The sequence below is a fragment of the Staurois parvus genome, unplaced genomic scaffold (assembly GCF_062004578.1).
Source record: "Staurois parvus isolate SC_StPar_1 unplaced genomic scaffold, SC_StPar_1.0 ptg000120l, whole genome shotgun sequence".
Lineage (NCBI taxonomy): Eukaryota > Metazoa > Chordata > Amphibia > Anura > Ranidae > Staurois > Staurois parvus.
In genome coordinates, this window is record NW_028317916.1 from 6,925,534 (window position 1) to 6,952,690 (window position 27,157).

Consider the following 27,157-nt stretch of genomic DNA (forward strand, 5'->3'; position numbering starts at 1 on the left):
GTATGGTGGACAGCTTTGTACGTCGGTGTTAGGATTTTAAATTTGATCCGTTGCGCAATCGGAAGCCAGTGGAGGGATTGGCAGAGGGGGGTGGCGGAAACGGAGCGGTTGGAAAGGTGAATGAGTCTGGCAGCTGTATTCAGGATCGACTGAAGCGGGGATAGCCAGCGGCGAGGCAGGCCAGTGAGGAGGGAGTTGCAGTAGTCGAGTCGTGATATGATGAGGGAGTGGATGAGCTGTTTAGTGGTTTCTGGGGTTAGGAACATGCGGATTTTGGCGATGTTGCGGAGGTGGAGTCTGCACGAGTTTGTTAAAGATTGGACTTGGGGCTGGAAGGATAGGTTGGAGTCCAGAATGACACCAAGTACTCTGGCCTGCAGGGCGGGTTTGATATTGGCGTTGTTGGATGTGATGGAGAAGTCAATGGGGGGTGGGGTTCGGGCTGGGGGGAAGACAAGAAACTCGGTTTTGGAGAGATTCAGTTTAAGGAAGTGGAGCGACATCCAATCTGATATGTCGCTCAGTAGGTGTGTGATTCGGGCAGAGACCGAAGGGGTGAGGTGGGGGGTTGAGAGATAGATTTGTGTGTCATCAGCATAGAGGTGGTAGTTGAATCCGTGAGAGTGTATGAGTTGGCCAAGGGAGGAGGTGTAGATGGAGAAAAGAAGGGGCCCAAGGACAGAACCTTGAGGGACCCCAACAGAGAGGGGGAGTGAGGGGGAGGTGGTAGCATTATAGGTAACGCTGAAAGAGCGTTGTGACAGGTAGGATGAGAGCCAGGAGAGAGCAGAATCTCTGAGGCCGAGGGAGTGTAGTATTTTATAATGCGATTTATACATTTAAATGACAATACACTATCATCCTCGGAGTGACCCTGAATATGATAGGCTCCATAAAATTCGGCCCCTTGTATATATCACCTTAACCAGAAATTTGCAGATGTGTATACTCCCCAGAAAACATCTGCATTGATGGGTACCTAATTAATTGTTCTGGCCGCCTTGCATTCAAACAATTTCTCCTCAGCAACCGTGCCAAATATGGGGTCAAAATATATATGACCTGTGAGAGGGCAACAGGCTATACATGTAATGTTCGGCTTTACAAGGGAAAAAGATAGTCATGTGGTGCTCCCCGGATGCCCAGACTACATGGGGAGCAGTGGCAAGATAGTTTGGGACTCTGTGTCACCCTTTTTCCATATGGAGTACCACTTATACGTGGACAATTATTATACAAGCATGCCACTATTTAGGCATTAGTACAATCTTGGAATTGGTGCATGTGGCACCGTGCAATCTAATCACCAGGGCTTGTAAATACCGCTCTTGGAAAGAGGGAGAGAGCCTGCTTGAAAAATGATAAAGTGCTCACAGTGAAGTGGAAGGACAATCAGGATGTTTTCATCCTGTCTTCCATGAACGCAGACACGATCATCCAAATTTCCACGGCAGCTGTTGAGAAGCCCCTCTGTGTCCACGACTATAACCTTAACATGAGAGGGGTGGACTTCAACTATCAGATGATGAAGCCACACTTAGTAGCAAAGCCAGATGCTGGGACAAAAAAAAGTGCTTTACAAAGCATCAGGACAAAGTGGATCCTTCCTAAAAAATTCCAGGAAGAGATCATCATGGCCCTTTGTATACAGAAGGTGCTGTGGTCCAAACCCCCAACCCAGCTGCAGTGAGCTGGCTACAACAGAGGCATTTTCCTAATGCCATTCATGGTACCCCAACCCAAAAGTCACCCCCAAAAAAATGCAGTGTCTGTAGCAGACAAGGAATTAGGCATGGCAGACGCTTCTTTTCATCCCTTCTGTCCTGTCCAACCTGGTCTCTGCCTCAAGGCCTGCTTCCTTTGCTACCACACACTATTGGAGTATTAGTATAGGGTACAGCACAGCACAGTCTAGGGCACATATCTACATAGGGTCTCAAAAGATGTTAGGCAGTCAGCAAACTGGCTATCACATTTTGAAAGACCATAACATCTGCAGTTTACAAAAAAAAATTTTTTAAATGGGGATTGTGCTATCATGGAGCCTCTGAAACTGACATGTAGTGAGGAAGTGAAATTAGCAATTTACGCACCTTCAGGCTTTCAAAAGGGGTCATTGGATTTTGGGCTCCTGTATGTGGCAGGGCTCCCAAAAAGTCTCACATGTGGTATCCCCATACTCAGAAGAAGTAGCAGAATATACTTTGAGGTGTAATTCCAAATATATCCATGGCATATGTGAGCAATATACCATTTAAATGACAACTTTGTGTTTAAAAAAAAATGTTTTTGTCATTTCCCAAAATGGGTGTCTACTTTCTGAAAAAGGTGTCATTTGAGGGTGTTTGTACTGCCCTGGCATTTTAGCACCTCAAGAAATGCGATAGGCAGTCAGAAAGTAAAAGCTGTGTAAAATTATCTATACCAAAAAATAAAAAACCCCAGACGTGATCACTTTGCACCAAAAGAAAGCTCTATTTGTGGGGAAAAATATCATAAATCTCATTTATGTACAGCATTGCATGACCACGCAATTAAACTAGCTCAGTGCTGTATAGCAAAAAATGGCATAACTTCCAGTGTCTATACCAGGGGTCTGCAAACTATTTAAGCAAAGGGTCAGTTTACTGTCCTTCAGGCTTTAGGGAGGCCAGACTGTGGCCAGTGGGAGCCAAAAATGCCCTGGCATCAGTGCCCCATCATTGGTTTTAATGGGAGGAATAGTACCCCATTGTTGCCATCAATGAGAATAGTACCCCATTGATGGTGTCAGTAGGGGCAATGAAGCTCCAACATTGGTGTCAATTGGTGGAATAGTGCTCCAGGGGCCAGACAAAGGCAAGCAAAGGGTCATATCTGACTCCTGGGTCACAGTTTGTAGATGCTATAACTTTCACATAAACCAATATTATTATTATTATACGGGATTTATAACAGTTTGCTCAGCGCTTTACAATATAACGGGAGACAATACAGCCACCATACAGTTCAATACAAGAGGGATAGGAGGGCCCTGCTCCTTGGAGCTTACAATCTAGGAGGGAGGGGCTAGTGGTACAAAAGGTAGTATATATTATATACATTGGGATTTTTTTTTACCAAAGGCATGTAGCAAAATATATTTTAGCCTACATTTATGACGAAATTTGAGTTTGATATTTTTTTATAACAGAAATGAGAAAATATTTTTTTTTTCAAAATATTCTGTCTTTTTTTTGTTTGTTTATAGTGCAAAAAAATAACCCAGAGGTGATCAAATACCACCAAAAGAAAGCTGTATATGTGTGAAAAAAGGACATTTGGGTACAGCACTGCATGATTGTGCAATTAAAAGTTGAAATAGCGCAGTGCAGAATAGCAAAAAATAGCCTGGTCAGGAAGGGGGATAAATCTTCCAGAGGGCAAGTGGTTAAGCAGGGTCTTGGCAACCTAGATCATATGCAGCCTTTTCCAGTAATTATTTTGCTCATGTCCAGTAACCCGTATCAAGAAATCAATCCATTCTCTACTGATCTGATTGCAGCACAGTGAATTCTGACTTGTTACCATTGATTACTGAACTAAGAATACAGGAAGGGGAGGAGACACAACTAGTCAACCTAAAGAGCAGCAGTGATCAGTCTTTATTACAGGAAGTTCATGTACAGAGGCAAAGTTTCACAGTGGATTACTGCACAGATCTGGAAGAAATACACAAAGCACACCAAGTTCCAAATAAGAGTGCAAGACTCAATCTCAAAATCTGAATTTACAGCTGTGCTGAGTTTTTTTGTTTATTTATTAAGGAAATTCTCCCACCAGGTAGTCCCTCTTGATCTGAATGTCGCCTTTTATTATGTGTCGGGCATGTTTTACCTTAATTCACCGTTTGGTACCTGAAATATGTTGTGACTCATCCTGTTCTACAATTGCTGGGATAATGGATATACTTCCAAGTTTTGTACTACTTTTTCCTTCTGTAATATTTACTGCCTTGAAGTACGCATTTAAAGTTTAACTTTAAAAAGAATACAAAACTCTTGCTTTTAGACAATGTTTTTCCTATGTCAACCTTAAGCTAATCTTCTCACATATATATCTTAAAGCAGAAGTAGGGCTAAAGCTTTTTTTTGGCCTTACTTCTAAAGCTGTCAGCTGACATGACAGAGCCGGTTCAAGCTCTGAAAAGATGTTGACCATATGCTTGGGATCCACCCAGAAGCCTGATCATAACGGAGGTGAGAACCGAGTGATCAGAGGTCTTTGATCGCTCAGTTCTCAATTCAGAGCATCGGACCTAGGTGGGTATACTATTTTTTTTCTCCAAACCCATACTTTTTTTTTATGAACATTAAAAGATGCAAGTTACCATTTGTGATCCTACCTCTGCTTTCTAAGTTGCAGACAACTTCACCTAGACACAGAAACTATTTCTTGAACTTTGGTTTAACCCACAGAACGCACATTGTGTCTTGATAACAATATTTGTATCTGCTATTATCCTGTTGCTGTTGTGTTATGACTGAATGACCACCTGGATAAAAAAGCCTGTTAAACTTACTAAAAATTATTGTAACAAATATTGTAAAAAAGGTGCTAGCTCCCCCTTAATTACAATAATGTATGTCTATTTGCATCTGTGCATTCCACCACTGCACCACAAGAGACAAGAAAACACAACCCATTACTGTGCCTTTCAGTGTGGTAGAACACATGCTTCACAGTACTTTTTTTAAAAATGAATGGTACCACAACACATCACAGTGTGCTTGGCGCATTAATCACAATGCAAAGATGCAGAGTCAACCTTCTTTTTAGAATTTTTCGCATCCTCACTGCTCCTCCTAGTCACACTGGGTTTTTTGGGGGGGTTTTTTTCAGAAAAAGGAGTTACAATTTCTGTTGCTTTGCCTCTTGGGACTTTAATACTGCAGCTCTTCCACCAATGATATGTGCAGTAAGGCTTGGTTCACATCTGTGCGGGTGGTGCCACTGCAGATCCACACAAAAATCTGTGCAGCCGCACCACCCGCACTGAATACAGACCCGCGGGCAGTTGCCATTAGTTCTAATGGCGCGTCGCCCGCACTGGAAAACACAACCGTACTGGGAACAGAGGTTCCTGTGTGGGCTGCGTTTTCAGAAGAAGTGCAGGGACTTTGCTGGCCTCTCAGTAAAAAAATACTGGTTACCTGCATGTCTCTTGTGTCAGTACTATGGGGTTGATTTACTAAAACTAGGCAGTGCAAAATCTGGTGCAGCTGTGCATGGTAGCCCGTCAACTTCTAACTTCAGCTTGTTCAATTACACTGCAGTCACATTGGGTGCAATTTGGCATGCGATTTGCATATCATATGCCAAGTCGCACCCTATTGTCCGCTATTAGAGCGGTCATATCAGTGCGGTTCCGATTCGGTTGGAGCCACACCAATTTCTAAAGTAGTACATGCACTACTTTTGTTGCGATTTGCATAGACATCTGTGTCAGATGTCTTGCAAATCGTTACCGAAATCTGTATGTCACCCGATTTTGAAATCGTGAGACTTCACTGTAAGTCCCACGATTTCAAAGTCGGCTTTGATGTGACCGGGGCTTAAGCATTGACCAAAAAAACCTGGAAGCCGATTGGTTTCTATGAAGAGCTACACCAGATTTTTCACTCTCCTGTTTCAGTAAATAAACACGTGAGTCACTTGTCTGAAAAAAGCATGGAGCAGGTGAGATCAGAACGAAGTCAGAACTTCTGTTTTGCAAAGTGACACCAAAATCTTCCACATTCAGGCCCTAGATATAAGAGGTTTGAGTATTCCAGGTGCTACCTGCATAATCCCTAAAGAGGTTCTAATCATCGGTACCTGATCTGGAACACAAGATTCGAATTTTGTGAATCTGAAGTGGTGGTAAATGCAGGGGTGTACTACTTTAGCAACATGACAAAACTGCAATTAAATTAATTTAGTTTATGTGAATCAATTACGCCACATCAATGTTATGTGTCATTTGTTCATGTACTGCATATTGCCTTTATCTATAGGCACTGTTTGCACTCCTAAAGTCTACCTATTTAAGTATGTGGAAAAGTCAACAATTTCCATTTGGAGTACTTATTTTACACGACAGTACATACATTAGAGCCGTTTTACCTTACAAAAGATTTTTATGTCAATCCAGTCTTGAGCTTTACATGGCAATACTGCACAGTACAGCCAGCTTGATAACCTGATTTGGCACGGTGACGGGAAAGGGTGCTGTGATGGGAAGGGGACTGCAATGGGAAGGAACGATTTGATATGAAGGGGCCTTCAATGTAAATGGGCACTGTAATGTAAAGGGATGCTATGATATGAAGGGGAACTAAAGACACTGTGGGATTGGTTTAAAAAGGGGGTTATGATGTGAAGGGGGGCTGAGGACAATAATGTGAAGAAGGGACTGTGATGTAAAGGGGGCTATGATGTCAAGGGTAGGCTGAATACACTGATGCACAGGGAGACTGAGATGTAAAGGGGGGCTGTGATGTGTTCTAGTGCAAACATGAGATTTGGGCCTCTGCCGGAAGAAAATGTTACTGCCTGGACCTCCATAAATTCTAATTCAAGACCCCTCCTCTAAGTGCTTATCTAAAACAACGGTTTAATAAAAGAACAAAAATGTATCTAAAATGTTACATTAAGAATAAGCTCGCTGATTATATTATAAAAACAACTCAAAATATTGTGTGTGTCCAAATAAGATACCTTTTGCTTTTCCTTGAACAGCAAACTTTTTGTGTTTTAACTTCCAATGAACACCATTTACGTTTGTTTAAAGGTGATTTCATGACCACAGATGTTGCAACAAAAGACTGCAGATCCAAAAATGTTAACCTAGAGTTCACAGTCACTTGTGTGATGGCTTGCATTCATAAAGGGACTTTTGCAACAGGCGTTGGGCTTGTGTCATTGAGATCAGTTTGAGATCAGTTTGAGATCAGTTTGAGATGCTTTTGATATTATTCAAATTCCATTGACTAATGCAATTGACCAATTAACCATCTTTTTACCTGCTACAAGGGGGTCAAGTAGGTTTTGCAATCTATTCAATGCCATCTTTCTCTAAGGCTCCATTCACACTTGTGCGATTTCCATTGAGACTTTTATGCAATTTTGGATGGGTGTGACTTGGAATGCGACTTTGGCTTTGATTGTTACACAACGGTCACATTGATAACCTTAAGATGCAACTTTTCAGAGTTCACACTGCAGTCTACGGCACTCAAGTCGCATTAAAGTAGTGCAGAAACCTTTTTAAGGTTGCTGCGACTTTAAGTTGCATAGATTTGAACTGCTTTCACTGAAATGCATGATCTGTGACTTTATGGGGTTGATTTACTTAAAACTGCATGGTGCAAAATCTGGTGAAACGCTGCATAGAAATCAGTCAGCTTCCAGGTTTTATTGTCAAATCTTAATTGAACAAGCTGAAATTAGAAGCTGAATGGCCACCACGTGCAGATACACCAGATTCTGAATGCACCAGTTTTAGTAAGTCAACCTCTATGTGTCCAAAGTCACACAAGTGTGAATGGAGCCTGAAACTGACCTTCCCTAGAAGAAAAGAAGAAAAAAAAAAAAGTCTTCTGTGTGTTCCATGACAGGGCTGCACCTGTTCCAGTTGCAAGTCACAGGCATCTGTCTAGATGAGTAGAATGTTCCTGCTAATCAGAAACTCTACATACCATCAAAGCCTTTACTGCCTTCAGAGCAACTACTCAATCTTAAAGAAAAATATTGCATCCTATCAATATTTTATGACTCCTCAGTGCAACTGGAATATCATGAACAGCCATGACCATACAGTAAAATAAGTACTGAACATGTCACCAATGTTCTTGGTAAATAGATTTCTAAAGGTGCTATTGACATGATATTTTCACGTCTGTAACAACCCATGCAATCCATACATACAAATAAACCAAAACAAATAAGTTCAGAAATTAACCATTTGCCCTCCTGAGGATTTACCCCCCTTCATGACCAGGCCCTTTTTTGTGTTACATTGCTGCGTTACTTTGACAATTGCGCAGTCAAGCAAACGCTGCACCCAAATGAAATTTACATTCTTTTTCCCATCATGAAATGAGCTTTTTTTTGGCATTTGATCGCCTGTGCATTTTTATTTTTTGCGCTATAAAGAAAAAAAAAATAGACTGACAATTTTGAGAAAAAAAAAAAAAAAACTATATTTTTGACTTTTGCTATTAAACATGTCCAGTAAAAAAATAAAAAAAATAAAAAAAAATAAAATTTCATCATAAACTTAGGCCAAAATGTATACTGCTACATGTCTTTGCTAAAAAAAAAAAAAAAAATCCCACTACATGTAAATTAATTAATTGATTTACGTGAAAGTTATAGCGTTTATAAATGGCGGTAAAAATACTGGAATTTTTTTTTTTTTTACTAATAATGGCGGCGATCAGCAACTTAGAGCGGGACTACGGCAGGCATTCTGACACCGGGGGGAACTGACTTGATGTCACTGTCATCCCCAGTGACACCAATACAGCTATCAGTGCTTAAAAGAAAAAAAAAAAATGACACTGTACAAATGGCACTGGGCAGGAAGGGGTTAACATGAGGGCAATCAAAGGCTTAAGGGCTCATGTACACTGCAGCTAATCAGGAGCTGTTGAGCGGTTTTTTCTCAGCAGCCCCTGAACTCTCCTTAATCTTTTCCTATGTGTCCATGTACACAATGTTGTTTACAGGCAGTTGAGTATACAGTCGTTTTTTTGGACGCACCAAACTTGCATTCAGAAGTTGATTTTACCGGTGTTTCAAATGCCAAACACTTGTAAACGTGGTTAACCGCATTTATAAGCATTTGTGTTTAGAAGCATTTTTTAACTGTTCCATGTCCAGATGCTGTCCAGAGCCTTTTTTCATCATCAGAAATGCATGCAAAGCATTATCCATGTATTCAAATGGACCTAGTACACCAGCGCAGTCAGTTGCAGGATTTGATTGCAGGAAAAAATGGTAGAACATGCTGCATTATGCTCATGATGGGATCCAGTGAATACAACCAGAAAAGACAGGTATTTTCAACACATACTGCTGTCTCTGCTTCTGCTCTATTTCTCTAAAAATGTCTTAAATAGTTAATTTTTTACTGTTTTTCAGTGCATTCGGGAAGGTCTACTGAGGTTATCTTTTAAAAACGCTCTAAACGCAAGCGCTCATATACGCACATAAACACGGTATGCAAACGTGGCTACACTGACATTTTTTAACCTACGTTTTCCAGCAGTCAGTTTCCATCGTTCAGAAGATTTTTTCAAACGCCCCGTGTACATGAGCCCTAACTGTGTGCTGGGTGTGTTTTACTGGGGGGTGGTGTGTTGGTGCTTCACGAAGCACACCGCTCTGGATGACTGTGCTGTGCACAGCCAACCAAAGCAGTGTGCCCGAGCTGACAGGGAGGACGACTGCTGGTAAACATAGCAGCCCTTCTCCTCGTCAGAAATCCTCGGTAATCATCAGGCACCGGCGGGTAATCACTGGCCGGGACCTGGTGATTAACAGCCCTGGCTGTGAAATGGCAGAGCGCTCCCTTCCCGGAAATGCAAAATCACATATGTATACGTGAATTTGCGCACCCCTGCCGCCCTGTAGCAATATATCTGCTATAGGGCAGTGTTGATGTGGTTAAGCTATGTGTAATAAAAAGGAATGACACAGGAAAAAAGTATTGAACATGCTAACTGAAATATATTTAATACTTCGTACAAAATCCTTTGATGGTAATGACAGCTTCAAGACGCCTCCTGTATGAAGAAACTAGTCGCATGCATTGCTCTGGTGTGATTTTGGCCAATTCTGCCACAGTCTTCAAATCTTGAAGGTTCCATGGGTCTCTTCTATGAACTCTGATCTTTAGTTCTTTCCATAGATTTTCTATTGGATTCAAACCAGGCAATTGGCTGGGCCATTCTATCAGCTTTATTTTCTTTCTTTGAAACCAATTGAGAGTTTCCTTGGCTTCATGTTTGGGATCATTGTCTTGCTGAAATGTTCACCCTCGTTTCATTTTCATCATCCTGGTAAATGGAAGCAGATTTTTATCAAGAATGCCTTGGTACATTTTTCCATTCTTCCTTCCTTCAATCGCATGACGTTTACCAGTACCGTATGCTGAAAAATAGCCCCACACCATGGTGTTCCCACCTCCAAACCTCACTGTTGGTATGGTGTTTTTGGGGAGATGTGCAGTGAAATTTGACCTCCAAACATGGTGTGTATTATGGCATCCAAAGAGTTCAGTTTTGGTCTCCTCTGACCAAACTATATTCTCCCAGTATTTCACAGGCTTGTCTAAATGTTGTGCAGCAAACTTTAAATGAGCTTAAACATGATTTTTCTTCAGCAATGGAGTCTTGCGTGGTGAGCGTGCATACAGGCCGTGGCAGTTGAGTGCATTACTTAACGTTTTCTTTGAAACAATTGTACCTACTAATTCCTGGCCTTTATGAAGCTCTGCTCAAGTGGTCCTTGGCTCTTGGACAACTCTTCTGATAATTCTTTTCACTCCTCTGTCAGAAATCTTACAAGGAGCACTTGGTCATGGCTGGTTTATGGTGAAATTATGTTCTTTCCATTTCCCGATTGTGGCCCAAACAGTGCTTACTGGAACATTCAGGAGTTTAGAACTCTTTCTGTAACCAATGCCATCAGTATGTTTTGCAGCAATAAGGTTGTGAAGGTCTTGAGAGAGCTCTTTGCTTTTACCCATCATGAGATGTTCCTTGTGTGACACCTTGGTAATAAGACACCTTCTTATAGGCCATCAGTTGAGACTGAACCAGCTGATATTATTTGCACCGACAAGGGGCAGGATTGCTAATTACTAATAGATTTCAGCTGGTGTCTTGGCTTTCCATGTCCTTTTGCACATTCCTTTCTTCGTGTGTTAAATAATATTTCCCTGTGTCATTCCATTTAACCACTTGCCCTCCAGAGGATTTACCCCCCCTTCCTGACCAGCCCCTTTTTTTGCTATACAGCCTTGCGTTATTTTAACTGACAATTGCACAGTCATGCAATGCTGTACATAAATTAAATTTATGTATTTTTTTCCCCACATTTTTTCAGTGGTATTTGAGCTCTATCACCTCTGCATTTTTTATGCTATAAACAGAAAACAAAAAAACCCCGACAATTTTGAAAAAACAAATAGAATTTTTTAATTTTTGCTATAAAACATATCCAGTAAAAAAATTTTAAAAATAAAAATGTCTACATAAAATTTAGGCCAAAATGTATTCTGCTATATGTCTTTGCTAAAAAAAAAAAAAAAATCTCAATACGTGTAAATTAGTTGGCGAACGTGAAAGTTATAGCGTCCACAAATGGCGGTATATATACTGGAATTTTTATTTTTACTAGGAATGGCGATTATCAGTGACTTATTGCAGGACTGCAGGGGAGTATTCTGGCACTGGATGGGAACTGACTGACATCGCCCGTGACACTAATACAGTGATCAGTGCTAATAAAAAAAAAAGCACTGTCACCATACTCATGACACTGGGCAGAAAGGGGTTAACATCTGGAACGATCAAAGAGTTAACAGTGTGCTGTGTTGTGTTTTACATAGTGTTCGGTGTGTGTTTTACTAAGTAAACATGCTGCTTTGTATTGCTCTGCTGTGCAGAGCAATACAAAGCAAAATGTTTGGGCTGACAGAGGAGAGATCTGTGTTTACATACCGATCTCTCCCTTGTCAGCTCCGCTGACAATCACTGAGTCCCAGCCAAGACTCGTCGGCCAGGACCCAGTGATTGACATGCCGAGGAGCCAAAAGCTGTGCGGGTAGGAACGCCGAGGAGCCAATAGCTGTGCGGGTAGGAACCGTGCGCGCACCCCCCTACCCGCAAATCACATACATACATATATACATATATATATATATACACATATATATACATATATATATACACACACACACACACACACACACACGTGATTTTGCACATCTCTGCCGCCCTATAGCAGTACGTCTGTTATAGGGCGGTCGGGAAGCGGTTAATTACACATAACTTAAATTTCTAAACCTATTTGTAATGGTTTCTATATGGATTGCACAGGTTGTTGCCGACGTGGTAAAAAAATTTCATGTCAATAGCACCTTTATAAATATACCGTATTTACCGAGAAAAATAGTGATGTGTTGAATACTTATTTTACCCGCTGTATATGACATTTATAACCTGTAGCAAACCCCTTATCTCTGCTTATATCATTAAACAGTGCAAAAATGTGACTTGCAAAGTGCTGTAATTTATACCAGCCACTCAGAATTAACTTTGTTAATGTCAGATCATTGTAAAAGCTATTGGTTGCCATCATTTACTGCAGTTTATCTTATCAAAGAGACCCTAGTGGACAGAATTATGGAAGCTGCCAAGGATAACTTGATTTAAAAAGGTGCAGGTTACAGGACTACCATCCTTATCCTGGATTTACTACCAAGTTAATCTCTATTAAAGAAAAAAAAAAAAAAAAAACCACACTACCATAAAATACTGATTTTAAAATGTGTGAAAAAAGCCTTTGCAGCTGTCGGCTTGTAGTTCTCAATGGACTACCACAGTACTGTTGTAGTTCATTCTGTCTTCCTGTCTGTGTATATCTGCCTGCTTGTACGAGGTAGGAGCACACAGATATACAGACAGGTCTACAGGAGCCCTGCATGGCACCCATGATCAAGGCACCTGTGGGTGCTTTCTAGGTTCCTTGTAAAAGAAAAAATATAGAAAGCACATTTTTTTTACCTGCAAAAAGATGTGCGTTTAATTTATTTTTTTTTTTTACAAAAAGGTGAACTTGTCCTTTAACCAGAAGGGGAAACAATATGAGGGAGATCTCTGCATTATGTACACGGATCGAGATTCCTGTGCAAAAGACCAAACAAATGGTCAGCTGCAGAGTACAGTGAAACATATTCCAAAGTGAAAAAAAATATTTTACATTGTACGTGGCATGTTTATCAGCAGAGTATGGGCAAGGCTTTAAACTCTTTATTTTAACCTTCACTTCTACTTCACTTAACTCAACAGAGGCACTGAAATCGATTTCTTTCCCCTTTAATTTCTTTGGAAGCAGAATCTTGACAGGCTGCCAGTCCGCTCTTGTAAGCACACAGCACATGTTTCTAAGCTGTGGACTTGTTTATATTTGCGGCTGTCATTGCCACTACTCAGCAGTATATCACTTTTTCAGAGGCATTTGACAGGTGGCTCGGAGGCGATATGTTGCCTCTAGGACACCTGTTTATTTTGTGTGCATTACACATGGTATTAGTGTGGCCCTATTGATTTGGTCACTGAATGTAGCAGTTCTATCATTTCTGTCATACAGCATGTCCCATCCCTCCAGCCACCATGTTATGTTAAGGAGGTGTAAAAATGCAGATCAACTGCCTATTTTTACCAACCCCCCCTCCCCCAGCCACAAATATAAACCTTGGAAAAGGTCTTAGAAACCAACTGAAACACAGAGGTCTTCTTGTAATCTTTGCAAATTTCACGTTGCATGTAACTACCGTATTTGCCGGCGTATAAGACGACTTTTTGACCCTTGAAAATCTTCTCAAAAGTCGGGGGTCGTCTTATACGCCAGTACACATGTTTAGGGGGGCTGCGGCATTAAGTACAGGGGTTTGCAGGGGCTGATGTCTCTTACCTGGATCCAGTCCCACGACGATCCGGTCCAGGAAGCGCGGCGTCTCCTTCAGTTCGGCCACTGGATGTTCGTGCGGCTGCTCGGCTCCGCCTCCTCACCGGTGATTGGCCGCCAGAACTGTAGCTCAGGAAAGGCACACAGGCGGCCAATCACCGGCGAGGGGGCGGAGCCGAGCGGCCCCGCGAAAATTGAGTGCCGGAGCAGCAGGTAAGTGTTCTGTGTAGAGGTGCTGCTGCAACCACATATGCTGGCTGCAGCAGCACCATACGAGAACAGGGTCAGCAAGTGTCAGTGGGAGGAATAGTGCCCCATCATTGGTGTCACTGATACCAATGATGGGGCACTATTCCTCCCACTGACACCAACGATGGGGCACTATTCCTCCCCCCCACTGACACCAACGATGGGGCACTATTCCCCCCCCCCACTGACACCAACGATGGGGCACTATTCCACCCCCCACTGACACCAATGATGGGGCACTATTCCACCCCTCACTGACACCAATAATGGGACACCATTCCTCCCACTGACATCAATGATGGGGCACTATTCCTCCCACTGACACCAATGATGGGGCACTATTCCTGCCACTGATACCAATGATGGGGCACTGTTCCTCCCACTGACACCAATGATGGGGCACTGTTCCTCCCACTGACACCAATGATGGGGCACTGTTCCTCCCACTGACACCAATGATGGGGCACTATTCCTCCCACTGACACCAATGATGGGGCATTATTCCTCCCACTGATACCAATGATGGGGCACTATTCCTCCCACTGACACCAATGATGGGGCACTGTTCCTCCCACTGACACCAATGATGGGGCACTATTCCTCCACTGATACTAATGATAGGGCACTATTCCTGCCACTAATGCCAATGATGGGGCACTATTCCTGCCACTAATACCAATGATGGGGCACTATTCCTCCCACTGACACCAATGATGGGGCACTATTCCTCCCACTGACACCAATGATGGGGCACTATTCCTCCCACTGACACCAATGATGGGGCACTATTCCTCCCACTGACACCAATGATGGGGCACTATTCCTCCCACTGACACCAATGATGGGGCACTATTCCTCCCACTGACACCAATGATGGGGCACTATTCCTCCCACTGACACCAATGATGGGGCACTATTCCTCCCACTAATACCAATGATGGGGCACTATTCCTCCCACTGACATCAATGATGGGGCACTATTCCTCCCACTGACATCAATGATGGGGCACTATTCCTCCCACTGACATCAATGATGGGGCACTATTCCTCCCACTGACATCAATGATGGGGCACTATTCCTCCCACTGACACCAATGATGGGGCACTATTCCTCCCACTGACACCAATGATGGGGCACTATTCCTCCCACTGATACCAATGATGGGGCACTATTCCTCCCACTGACATCAATGATGGGGCACTATTCCTCCCACTGACACCAATGATGGGGCACTATTCCTCCCACTGACACCAATGATGGGGCACTATTCCTCCCACTGACACCAATGATGGGGCACTATTCCTCCCACTGGTGTGCATTGGAAGAGGGGTAGTCTTATACGGCGAGTATAGCCCAAAAACTACATTTTAGCAGGAAAAGTAGGGGGGTCGTCTTATACGCCCAGTCATCTTATACGCCGGCAAATACGGTAGATTGTTTTAGGATAGATTCACAAAAGCCTGAACATTAAAACGCTGTATTTTATCAGGCAGACTAGTGCAGTGTCGGCTTTGTTACAGAGCTGTGCAATGGGTGATTCAGCACATCTCACTTCTTGTTTTTTTATCCCAACTATATATGAAGTGTCACATAGTGACGTAACATTTTCCTCACTGCACAGCAGCGTGGTGCGTTGTACTGCTGTGCGGTGTGGAAAATTCACCCCATGTCACACCAGCATTGTGGTGTGAACTGGGTACACTGAAATCCTAGTGATGGCCTGCGTTTATCAAGTGTGGAAAAAAAATACAGATCACCTTGGTAGTGTGACCTACAACGCAAGTAAGGTTAAACAATACATAGCATGGCAGCAGAAGTGTAATGCCTTACCCAGCACCAAACTTCTAGGAAGAGTATCTAGGAGTGTACATTGTAGTAGTGATGCACAGATATATTGGCTGACAAAAATTATCAGCTGAAAATAGGGTTATAGGCATTTTGCTGATGGAAAAAAAAAAAAAAAAAAAAAAAAAAAAAAGAAGTGCTGTTAATGATCGACTTCAATGGAGAAAAAAAAAAAAAAAAAAAAAATCACATCCCATTAACTTCAATGCAAAAAAATGTCCCCCCCCCGTTGACTTCAATGCAAAAACTGTCCCCCTATTGACTTCAATGCAAAAACAAACCCTACTGACTTCAATGCAAAAATACCTTTAAGTTTTTTTAATTTTATATATTTAATTTTACCTTCTGTCTAATTTTTTGTTACTTTCAATATAAGTTATTTTACGGTACTGGGTTGTAATTTTTTAAATTCATATTTATTTAAATTGATGATATTGAATTAAAAAGTCGAATACAATACAATTCTATATATATAAAAAAAAATCTATTGGAAGAAAAAAAAAAAAAACCTGTCCATTTTGGTTTTTTGCCAAGTGCATCCTGAATTTTCAGTTTCGGTCCAGAATTTTCATTTCAGTGCAACACTAGTTTGGAGGGCGAGGATTAAGAGATACCTGCTGGAAACAGCACACATGTTGTCTGACCGTACATGCGTGTAGGTCGCACTACAAGATGAGAGCATTGTGAGCGCAGTGGTGTTATGGAAAGGCAGCTACACAAGACGTTACTACGCGCTGATTGGTTGCGTACAGGAAAGTGTACCAGTATATATTCACATAGGACACTTGATGTATTCTCACAATTAGGCAATATTTGTTTAAAAGGAACACAGACTTTTTAACTGCAGTATTTTGTGTCTATTGTAGGAGCATGTATTTAATTGTAAGCATAACTATTACGCTTTACCGTATAGATTGATTTAGAACACTTTTCTATGATCATTAGCATTTTTGTGGTCAGTTCACGTTTAGGTAGCACAGCACTAAAACACCAGTTTTCTACCTATTCATTGTGGGAACACAACAATGTTTGCTGCTGCCATTTCATCTCTGACACCTCCTCCTGAAACAGGAGAAGAGGATTGGGAGAGCACCCATGTTTGCCTCCCAGGCATTCAACTCCATGACAGTCCCTGAGAGCTAGTCAGGCAAGCCAGAAATGGCTGCAGTAAATTCCTCCATTGGTAAAAAGGAACTGTAGATATATGCCCCCGAAGCAGTGGAAATACCAAATAAGTACAGTGATTCAAAACGGATTTCACCCTTAAGTGAGCCATTACAGGGCAAACTATGTAGGAGGTCCACCTGAGATAAAAGGATTTGGAAGTCCACGCCTTTTTCTCTCTCTCCCTAAGCTCAGAGCTTGAAAAAGGAGTTCGCATGTCCGTTACGAACTTCACACATGCTCAGAAACGCGTCGCTTCTCCAGTTCCCCTTGGGTGACGTCACAATGCCGCTACATCCACACCTGCTCTCCACTCAGCTTACCTGGGGAGAGGTACCTGCCAGCTTCTCTGCTCCACACTGCTGGCACAACCTACGTGGCCCAGCGCTGATCTTGACATCTGGATGGCTCCCGCCACCAACCTAACATACGAGCCACTTGTCTCACTTATAAAATCTGAGTGTATATACTGTACTTCTGTTTATAATAAAATGTTGTCACTCTTTACACTTAGAGGAGCTGGGTTTCCCTTCTGTTTTACATGATACTGGAGCCGACTTCTACTCTCCACACAGCTTGCCAAGTGGATGAACTTTTTATACTGGACTTTTCATTTCCCAACCACATTTACTATTTCATCCTTGTCTGGTTCTACGTGTCTGTTATATCCTATTGTATATGGAAAACCTTGGGACCTGCCATTCACGTGGATGTTACTTGACACATACACCTACCTAAACATTGTTGACCAAGTACACCCCTTCATGGGAACAGTATACCCTGAGGGCAGTGGCCTCTTTCCGTAGGATAATGCAACCTGCCAAACTGGCTAAAGAATGGTTTGAGGAACACAACGACAACTTTGAGGTGTTGACTTGGCCTCCAAATTCTCCAGCTCTCAATCCAGTTGAGCATCTATGGAATCCATGCAACTTGCAACTTACAGGTCTTAAAAGTGTTTGCAAAGGATCAAGGTTTTTCTTCCTACAGTACATGAATACTATGCATGAAAGTAAAACACCTTCTGTGTGCAGCAGCGCCCCCTAATATTTACCTAAGCCCCATCACGATCCAGCAATATGCATGAGAGGCTTGACTCTCCCTGGTCTCTCCCTCCTCATTTCTGAGACATCTTTAGTAGCCATTGGCTCCTGCTATTAATAAGGAGAGGGGGGGGGGGCTGAGCTCTTTATGAGTAGACACATAGAGCAGCGGCACTATGCAGGAGGGAGGGACCTGCAGTGCTGTCGGGGGACCCAAGAAGAGGAGGATTGGGGCTGCACAGAGCAGGTAAGTATGTTTGTTCTTAAGGGCCAGTTCACACTACATGCGTTTCAGTTGCTTTTTTTCAACATTCAAAACACACAGCAAGCAAGTTATATGGTTGCCAAAGTCAAAATTCACATCAGTACTTGTAGTTTCAGCGTGTTCCGGTTGCAGAAAAAAAAAAAAAAGTAGAACAGGCTGCATTTTTCCTGCACAGAACTGTACTGGAATGTGGTAAAACACACCAAAAATGCACTGGAACGCATATGTCCTTATTTAAATAAAAGAAAAAGGGGGGAAAAATGAACCAGAACGCATCAAAATGCACTGGAACATGTCAAAATGCACAAAAATGCAGCGGAAACGCTTTCGGACTGCATTTCTATGGTGTGAACTGGCCCTAAGGGGCAGTTCACACCACATGCAGTCCAGTGTGTTTTTTTTGTGCATGAAAAATGCATTGATAGTAGGTTACATGGTTTCACATAGTTCACACCAGTGCGTTCCAGTTCCAGAAAAAAAAATAGAACATGTTGCATTTTTTCTGCATAGAACTATACTGGAAAATTCACCAGCATGCACTGGAACACACATGTCCTTATTGAAGTTGAAAAAAAGGAAAGGGGGAAAAAATGCATTGGAACGCATCAAAAATGCACATACAGAAACGCATCTGTACTGCGTTTCTGTGGTGTGAACTGGCTTTAAGGGCCGGTTCACACCATAGAAACGTAGTCCAGATGTGTTCCAGATGCATTTCCGCATGCTCATTCTGGATCATTTTTATGCGTTCCAACGTGTACCGGTGCGTTTTTGATGCTTTCCGGTTACTTTTTCCACTTTCTTTTTTCTTCCATTGAATCAGGGCAATGTGCGTTCCAGTGCATTTTTGGTGCATTCCGGTGTGTTTCTGATGGGTTTTACCACGTTCCAGTACAGTTGTGTGCAGAAAAAAATGCAGCCCGTTCTACTTTTCTTTCTGTAACTAGAACACTCTGGAACTGCAAGCACTGATGTGAACTATGACATTGACAACCATATAACCTACTTTCTGTGAGTTTTGGATGCAGAAATGTACACTGAGAGGCATGTTTTTAGAACGCAGTAAAACACATCAAAAGCACACCGATAAGCACTGGATTACACATGTTCCTATTCAAGTTAACCCCTTCACACCTAAGGGTAAGACAAATCTTAAAGCCTAAGCAACATTTTACATTGACATGTGTTAGTAGAACCGTACATATCATCACAACTACTTTGTGTGTCCAGGTGGATTAGAACTTGTTTTGTTTTTATTTTTCAGGACAAATTGGGTTTTCATTTGGTGGTACATGGTAATGGATATCTCCTGATTTATTTTTTTTTATTATCAAAGGAAAAACTGGCCCAAAATAGTAAAAAAAATATATATTTTTTTTAAATTTAGCTGTGTGTTCCTTGTTACTACCGTAATCTATCACCAAAGAACCCAAAATAAATTTTCCAGCTCCTGACAATCGCAGCAATAGCATATATGTGTATGTTATTTGTTGTTTGTACCTGTACTACAGCCCAGAAACAATAGTGCGCAGTTTGTTTGGTTTTTTTTACATAAAACACACTGACACTAAACTGACACCGATGCCAATTTAAAAATAAACTAAATACATAAATCCTGACCTTTGACCCACACACTAACCCTAGCACTGAACTAGATCAAAACTTAATCTAGGTATTTTTTCTTTCTTTTTTAATATTTATCTTTTCTTTTTTTTTTACTGTCAGTTTTTTGTTTTTTCCTCTCTATGCAAGGAGAGGGAGAGCACGATACAATGTATCCCTCTCCTCCATTCAGAGAGGTAAAAAACAAGGGGGGGTGCAGGCTTCACAGTGACTGATCACTGTGATAGGCAATCAGAGGCAATCACAGCGATCATGTGACCTGGAATCGGGGGTCCCAATCTTCAGGACAAGACCCCGGGCTCCCAGTGACACCCTGGTCTTTGTGAGGCACCCTCCCAGCACAAAGACAGGTGCGCAAATATGTGGCCCCACGGGGAAAAAAAAAACCCAGTTCTGTGAGGCTGCATATTTGTGATCTGGCGGTGCCAAGGGTTTAAAGAAAAAGAGAGTGAAAAATAAAAAGGGAACTGGAACACATCAAAAATGCGCATACAGAAACGTGTCTGCAATGATTCCTGACTGCATTTCTATGGGGTGAACCAGCCCTAAAATGTCACTTCAAAGGATCTGCTATAGATGGCTTGGTGCCAGATATCACAGCATACCTTCAGAGGTCTAATGGCATCCATGCTTCATGGGGTCAGGGCGGTTTTGGGGGTACTACTCCATATTAGGTGGGTGGTCAGAAAGTTGTGGTGGATCAGTGTACATGGAGTAAGGAAGCACTAGAGGTAGAGGAATGACAGATCACAGCAGCTCTCCATGTTGTGTATAGCAGGCACCTGTCATTGATGGGGGATCTCTATGATCCAGGCCTGATCTCACTCACCATGCAGACTGCTCCATACCCCCACACATTTGTGTGGAAAGATCAGCTGTAACTTCCATTCACATAAAGCAGGGCAGGCACAAGCACCCCCTACTTATACGAATCTCTCACACAGCACCTACTATTATTATGGGATGTGAGTCTGTAAAGAGCTTCTAAATACAGCATGTATGTAGCTGGAGACATGGCTGCTTGTAGCAGGCCTTGGAGACCTGAGGAAGGAAATGGCGGAAGAAGGAACACCACCCGGCTCCTACCACCTACCTGTTCGGGGTGAAGAGAACTCGCTGCACCACCCGCCTGACCCCCCGGAGAACACCGGCCTGATGTGCACAACTTTAAGAATCGATCGTGTCTATTTCGGCTGTACCAATCACAGCGCACAGGCAAGACACGGCCTTCTTCCTCAGCCAATAGGGAGGCGCGCTTGCTGTGAAGTGACTTGTATTAAAGTATTGATGAATAGACGCTTCCTCAGCATCCCTGCAGACGAGAGCGATGCTCGATCCTCAGTGCTGACCGCATGGCGGTGCAAAGAAAAAAAATACATTCCCCACACCACAAAAAGACTCCTCTGATCTGACCAGGGGTGGACTGACCATTTGGAAACTCGGGCACTTCCCGAGGGCCCGGGGTCAGTAGGGGGCCCCATGAGATGTCCCTGGTACCTTTTTCATAGGCTTTTTTGAGTTTGGGCAAAGACACAGGGGCCCCATGATCCCTATTGCCCGGGGGCCCCATGAGTTGTCAGTCCGCCCCTGGATCTGACTGAAAATTTCTGCACACATAGACGTTCTGTTGTGCCGTACTGTATGTGCAACATTGGACGTAACCTTCCCATTATGTTGCCGGAGCACCACAGTAATGGCGTTTGCCATGAGAAAAGTTTCTTTCAGAGACAGTACAAGAAGTAAAGTATGGTGGAGCCCATTTTAGGGGAGGTCAGGATTTTACTACTGTGTATACCCTTAGTGGGGGACTTACCTCAGAAGAGAATAACTAACTGGCCTTCCACAGAGGGAATGCATTGGTGACCACTGCAGCGGTAAGGAAGCGTTATGAAAGGTAGGTTTGGCCTTAGGGAGTGCTATATACACTGCTCAAAAAAATGAAAGGAACACTTTTTAATCAGAGTATAGCATCAAGTCACTGAAACTTCTGGGATATTGATCTGGTCAGTTAAGTAGCAGAGGGGGTTGTTAATTAGTTTCAGCTGCTTTGGTGTTAATGAAATTAACAACAGGTGCACTAGGTGGGCAACAATGAGACAACCCCTAAAACAGGGATGGTTTTACAGGTGGAGGCCACTGCCTTTTTTTCCTAACTGCTTTTCACTAGTTTTGCATTTGGCTAGGGTCAGTGTTGCTATTGGTAGCATGAGGCGATACCTGGACCCTACAGAGGTTGCACAGGCAGTCCAACTCCTCCAGGATGGCCCATCAATATGTGCCATTGCCAGAAGGTTTGCTGTGTCTCCCAGAACAGTCTCAAGAGCATGGAGGAGATTCCAGGAGACAGGCAGTTACTCTAGGAGAGCTGGACAGGGCCATAGAAGGTCCTTAACCCATCAGCAGTATGGTATCTGCTCCTTTGTACAAGGAGGAACAGGATGAGCACTGCCAGAGCCTTACAAAATGACCTCCAGCAGGCCATGGTGTGAATGTCTCTGACCAAACAATCAGAAACAGGCTTCATGAGGGTGGCCTAAGGGCCCAACATCCTCTAGTGGGCCCTGTGCTCACTGCCCAGCACCATGGAGCTCAATTGGCATTTTCAATTGAACACCAGAATTGTCAGGTCCGCCACTGGCACCCTGTGCTTTTCACAGATGAAAGCAGGTTCACCCTGAGCACATGTGACAGATGTAAGAGGGTCTGGAGAAGCCGTGGAGAACGTTATGCTGCCTGTAACATTGTTCAGCATGACCATTTTGGTGGTGGGTCAGTGGTGGTCTGGGGAGTCATATCCATAGAGGGACTCACAGACCTCTACAGGCTAGACAATGGCACACTGACTGCCATTAGCTATCGAGATGAAATCCTTGGACCCATTGTCAGACCCTAGACTGGTGCAGTGGGTCCTGAGTTCCTCTTGGTAAACGACAATGCCCGGCCTCATGTGGAGAGAGTATGCAGGCAGTTCCTGGAGGATGAAGGAATTGATACCATTGAATGGCCCCCATGCTCACCTGACCTAAATGCAATAGAACACCTCTGGGATATCATGTTTCGGTCCATCCAACACCGCCAGCTTGCACCTCAGACTGTCCAGGAGCTCAGTGGTGCCCTGGTCCAGATCTGGGAGGAAATACCCCAGGACACCATCCGCGATGTTCTCAGACATGTATACAAGCATGTGGAGGCCATACAAACTACTGAGTACCATTTTGAGTTGCTGCAATAAAATTTCAGGAAAATGGACTAGCCTGCTGCATTATTTTTTCACTTTGATTTTCGGGGTGTCTTTCAAATTCAGTCCTCTGTAGGTTGATAATTTTCATTTCCATTAAACAATGGGGCACCCTTACGTTCCTAACACATTACCCAGTCCATATTGGTACAGATATCCAGCATGATATTTTTCCCCATTGAGATCTGATGTGTTTTCAAAGTGTTCCTTTAATTTCTTTGAGCAGTGTACATACACATAACTACATATTATCCCATGTAATATAAAATGTAAAGTGGAAATTCACCCAGAAGTATGACTTTGTCTTTCATGACTCCACCTTCTTGCCACTTCCACAATTGGGGGGAACATTTTTTTTAATGATAAGGCCTTGTTTACACTTGTGGTTGGGGAGCAGTAAAAACACATGATTGAACTATGTTTATACCACCCTCAGCAGCTTCCCCATAAGGTGCAAAGGCAGCACCCGTGGATGTACACGTGCCCGCCGAACACAACCCATTCACGTGAATGGGGCCATGCTACAACTGCATGCAATGCATATGGTGGTAGCACAGTGGTGCTGGTTTTTAGGGGTCAAAACAAGGTGGTGATGGTCAGTTACCTATGAGCTCTTCATCAGCACCTTTGTGAGAAATGACTTCTCCACGTTTGACTCACCTGTTGAGGTCCACCTTCCAAGACCTCGTAGAGACCTCTGCAACACATCTACTGAGTGAAGCTGCTAACTTCTCTTGTTTATGTTCCCAGTTATGGGGTACACTAGACAATTGTACCTTATTCCTTTTTTTTTTTCTTTTCCAATGTACCCACAATCTTAACCCCTTGCCACTGCCACCTCTTGGCCCTTTAAGAGCTTTTAAATGCCGGGAGGCAGGCATTTGGGTCACGTGACCTCAGTGATTGGCTTTCACAGTGGTTACCAGATCAGAAAGCTCCCGATCGCTATTATGCTTTTAGAGCTTTCCTGTCCCCGCCGGTGTCTGTGCTGAGAGCATGCAGGGCTTTGCGAGAACAGCCACCATCCTCTTTTCTGGTCCCACGTTGGTGCTTTTGTCCCCTCCCTCCTGCCGAATGCCCCCAGAACAAGCAGCTTGCTCTTGGGGCACCCAAGCAGGCTCGCTCCTGAGCTGCTGCTCTGCGTGTCCATTCACACAGAGCTGCAGCTCAACCCCACCCCCTTGGCTTACTGGCTGTGATTGACTGTCTCAGCCAATGAGGAGGGAGAGTTCCTAGAGAGCCGAGGCTCTCATGCACATTGCAGGATCGTGACGGGGCTCAGGTAAGTATTGGGGGGCTGCTGCACACAGAATGTTTTTTACCTTTGTGCATAGAATGCACGCAGGTAAAAAAAACGTTAAGCTTTTACAAACACTTTAAGTTGTTCCTCTCGTTATGTTCGCTCGTTTTAAGGGCTCCAGGCCTCTATGGATTGAACCTGATAGTTGATCTTTGTACTCATGTTTTCATTGGAAACACCTTGATGAGGCCATTTCTTCTGTAACGCTTGTACTTGTATACTTGAAAACAAATAAAATTTCATTCTTTAGAAATAAAAAAAACCAAGGTGGTGAGGGGGTAGCATTACACCTGCTCTCCGCCTGTCAAACACCACTAATATGCCCTAGCGTGGTCGGTTTCCTGTATCCTCACCTAGAAAAGGATGATGTGTGCAGCTATGCCATGGGCTTTACAAGACTTGACAGAGCCAAGCCCAGACATGCTGATAGGTTAACTGGCTCCTGTCTAAATTGGCCCTAGTATGTATATGTTTGCATGTGAGTTAGGGACCTTAGATTGTAAGCTCCTTGCGGGCAGGGACTGATGTGAATGCACAATATATGTAAAGAGCTGCATAAATTGACAGCACTACATAAGTATCTGTAATAAAAATAAAATAGTAAATAATGTCCACACATGCACAAGATGCCAGAACAAGATGGCAGCATGATAGCAGCGCTGGGCTCTATGGAAGAGTAGTATGTGTTCTTTATTTACATACAGGGGATATTTAGTAGTGAACAGGGGCGGACTGACCATTCGAGCACTTGGGCACTGCCCGAGGGCCCGGGGTCAGTAGGGGGCCCCATAAAATGCCCCTGGTACCTTTTATAGGCTTTTTTGGGTGTGTTTTGAGTGTGGGCAAGGACACAAGGGCCCCATGATCCCCAATTGCCCGGGGGCCCCATGAGTTGTCAGTCTGCCCCTGGTAGTGAATAAAGAACAAAAAATATCTAGATAGAGATGAAGCTCTTCTTCTAAGCTGGAAGTTAACTAACACTAGAAACAGAGCTGCATGTACAAAGTTTTCAGTTTCTACATGTGGCTATTTTACGGTTTTGTCCAGGCCTTTACAAGTTTATCCATTTCTTTCACAAACAATTCAAGGAGTTCTTTTGCTTGTAAAGGAGAGGGACTTTAATGCTGTCTCGTCTCAGATCCCTTTTCCTAACAACCAAAAGAAGTTCACATCATCCTAGTCACCAAAGACAAAACTACCCAATGTTATAGTTATCCCCTGATTTTTATTGATTACAAATACATGCAAAAATGATTGCAAATAGATTGACACCCTATGTACCACAGTTGATACACATTGAGCAAGTTGAGTTTGTCCCCCCCGAGGGTGATTTGGCATAGTCCTATAAGGATCATTAGACTGTTGATTGGGAGTTTTATGCACAAATCTGCAAAAAATTTAAATGTCTCTCTCTTTACTTGACATAGGTATGGCTTTTTATGAGTGCACTACTATGATGGTTTGTGTTCACAGTCTCTCTCTGAACCTGTCAAAATTCACAATGGCACACATCAGGGTTGTACCCTATAGGTGCCCCCTATATTTTGACAAGGGAGTGCCTGGTTGGAACTCTACATAATAATTCAACATTATTCAAAATCAAAAGTATAGCAACGAGAGGCCACTATCACAAAATGGGCTTATACATGGACAATCCTCTTCCCTATGTTTCCATTCCTTCTACCGCCTTTCCGACTATCATTTGGGAATTTGTTACCTTTGGGGACTTACGGCATAAGGTGAAGACCCACAAATCAATTGCCTTTGACATTTGCTTCCCCAGGGGTGAGAAACAGCATCTTGTAAACAGCTTCTGTAATGGGCCTCAATTAAATACTTTGGGGTACATTTCCATGGAGATCTCGCATGGACTTACCTACCTGCCTCTCTTATAGTTAACCTTGAGCAAAGTTAAAGTGAAACTAAATAACATGAATTGAAGTTTTCTGTTTCCAAAAGAAGGGCCCCTCACCTATTTGTTATACAGCCTATTGCTACAATACCTCAAACTAGTCCCTATGTTAATGGTTGGGAACAGAGCATGGGTAGGCAACATCAGGATGCAGACCTACACAAGGTGATCATCTTCACTCACAAGGCTTACATAGCATCCTCAGCACAAGAACCTAATTACAAGATCCTTAAGAGATGGTATAGGTGTCCATATGACCTTTGGACATTTTTTCCTTTAAGCCTCTGACTGCTGTTGGCAGTGTGGGACAAAAACTGGGACTATGCTACATATCCTGTACATAAATGGTGGACATACCCACTGATCAATTTCTTTTGGTTTCATGTTTTTGTCACCTATAAGGCCAGAGCCATCATATACAGGAGTTGACCACCCAATTTAATGATCCCTGTTAAAGCTATAAAGTCCAAATAGACTGTTTGAATAGTTTACATTAGTTACAATAGTTTCATTAATGATTTTTCTTACCCTTTTGACAAGGTTAAAAAGTTCATTCATGTGGCCATGTATCTCCTCTTCCTGATGGTGGGGGGCAGGGTTACAGGACTCTCTTCAGACACACAGTGTGCCTGTAATCCCCTAGTCTGTTCATCCTGAGGCAAGATGCAGTCTGTGTTTGAGCAGGGGGTGTGTTCAAGAGGCAGGCTGTGATTGGGAGGGGATTTTTGCCAGAGGTAGGCTGTGATTGGGAGGGAGTGTGATGGCTGAACAAACTACCCGATACAGGCATGCTGTGTGTCTCCACAATGTCCTGTACCT

The 27,157-nt window shown here is 43.0% G+C and overlaps 1 protein-coding gene across 2 annotated transcripts in view; it reads right to left on the minus strand.

The window, feature by feature from the left end:
* Positions 1-21,082, minus strand: part of AASS (aminoadipate-semialdehyde synthase) — a 114,116-nt gene extending 93,034 nt beyond the window's left edge. For both annotated transcript variants that reach the window (XM_089672128.1, XM_089672127.1), the window contains exon 1: positions 20,982-21,082. The gene's annotated coding sequence lies outside the window, so the exon portion shown is untranslated. The remainder of the gene's footprint in view (positions 1-20,981) is intronic.
* Positions 21,083-27,157: the final 6,075 nt, after the last annotated feature.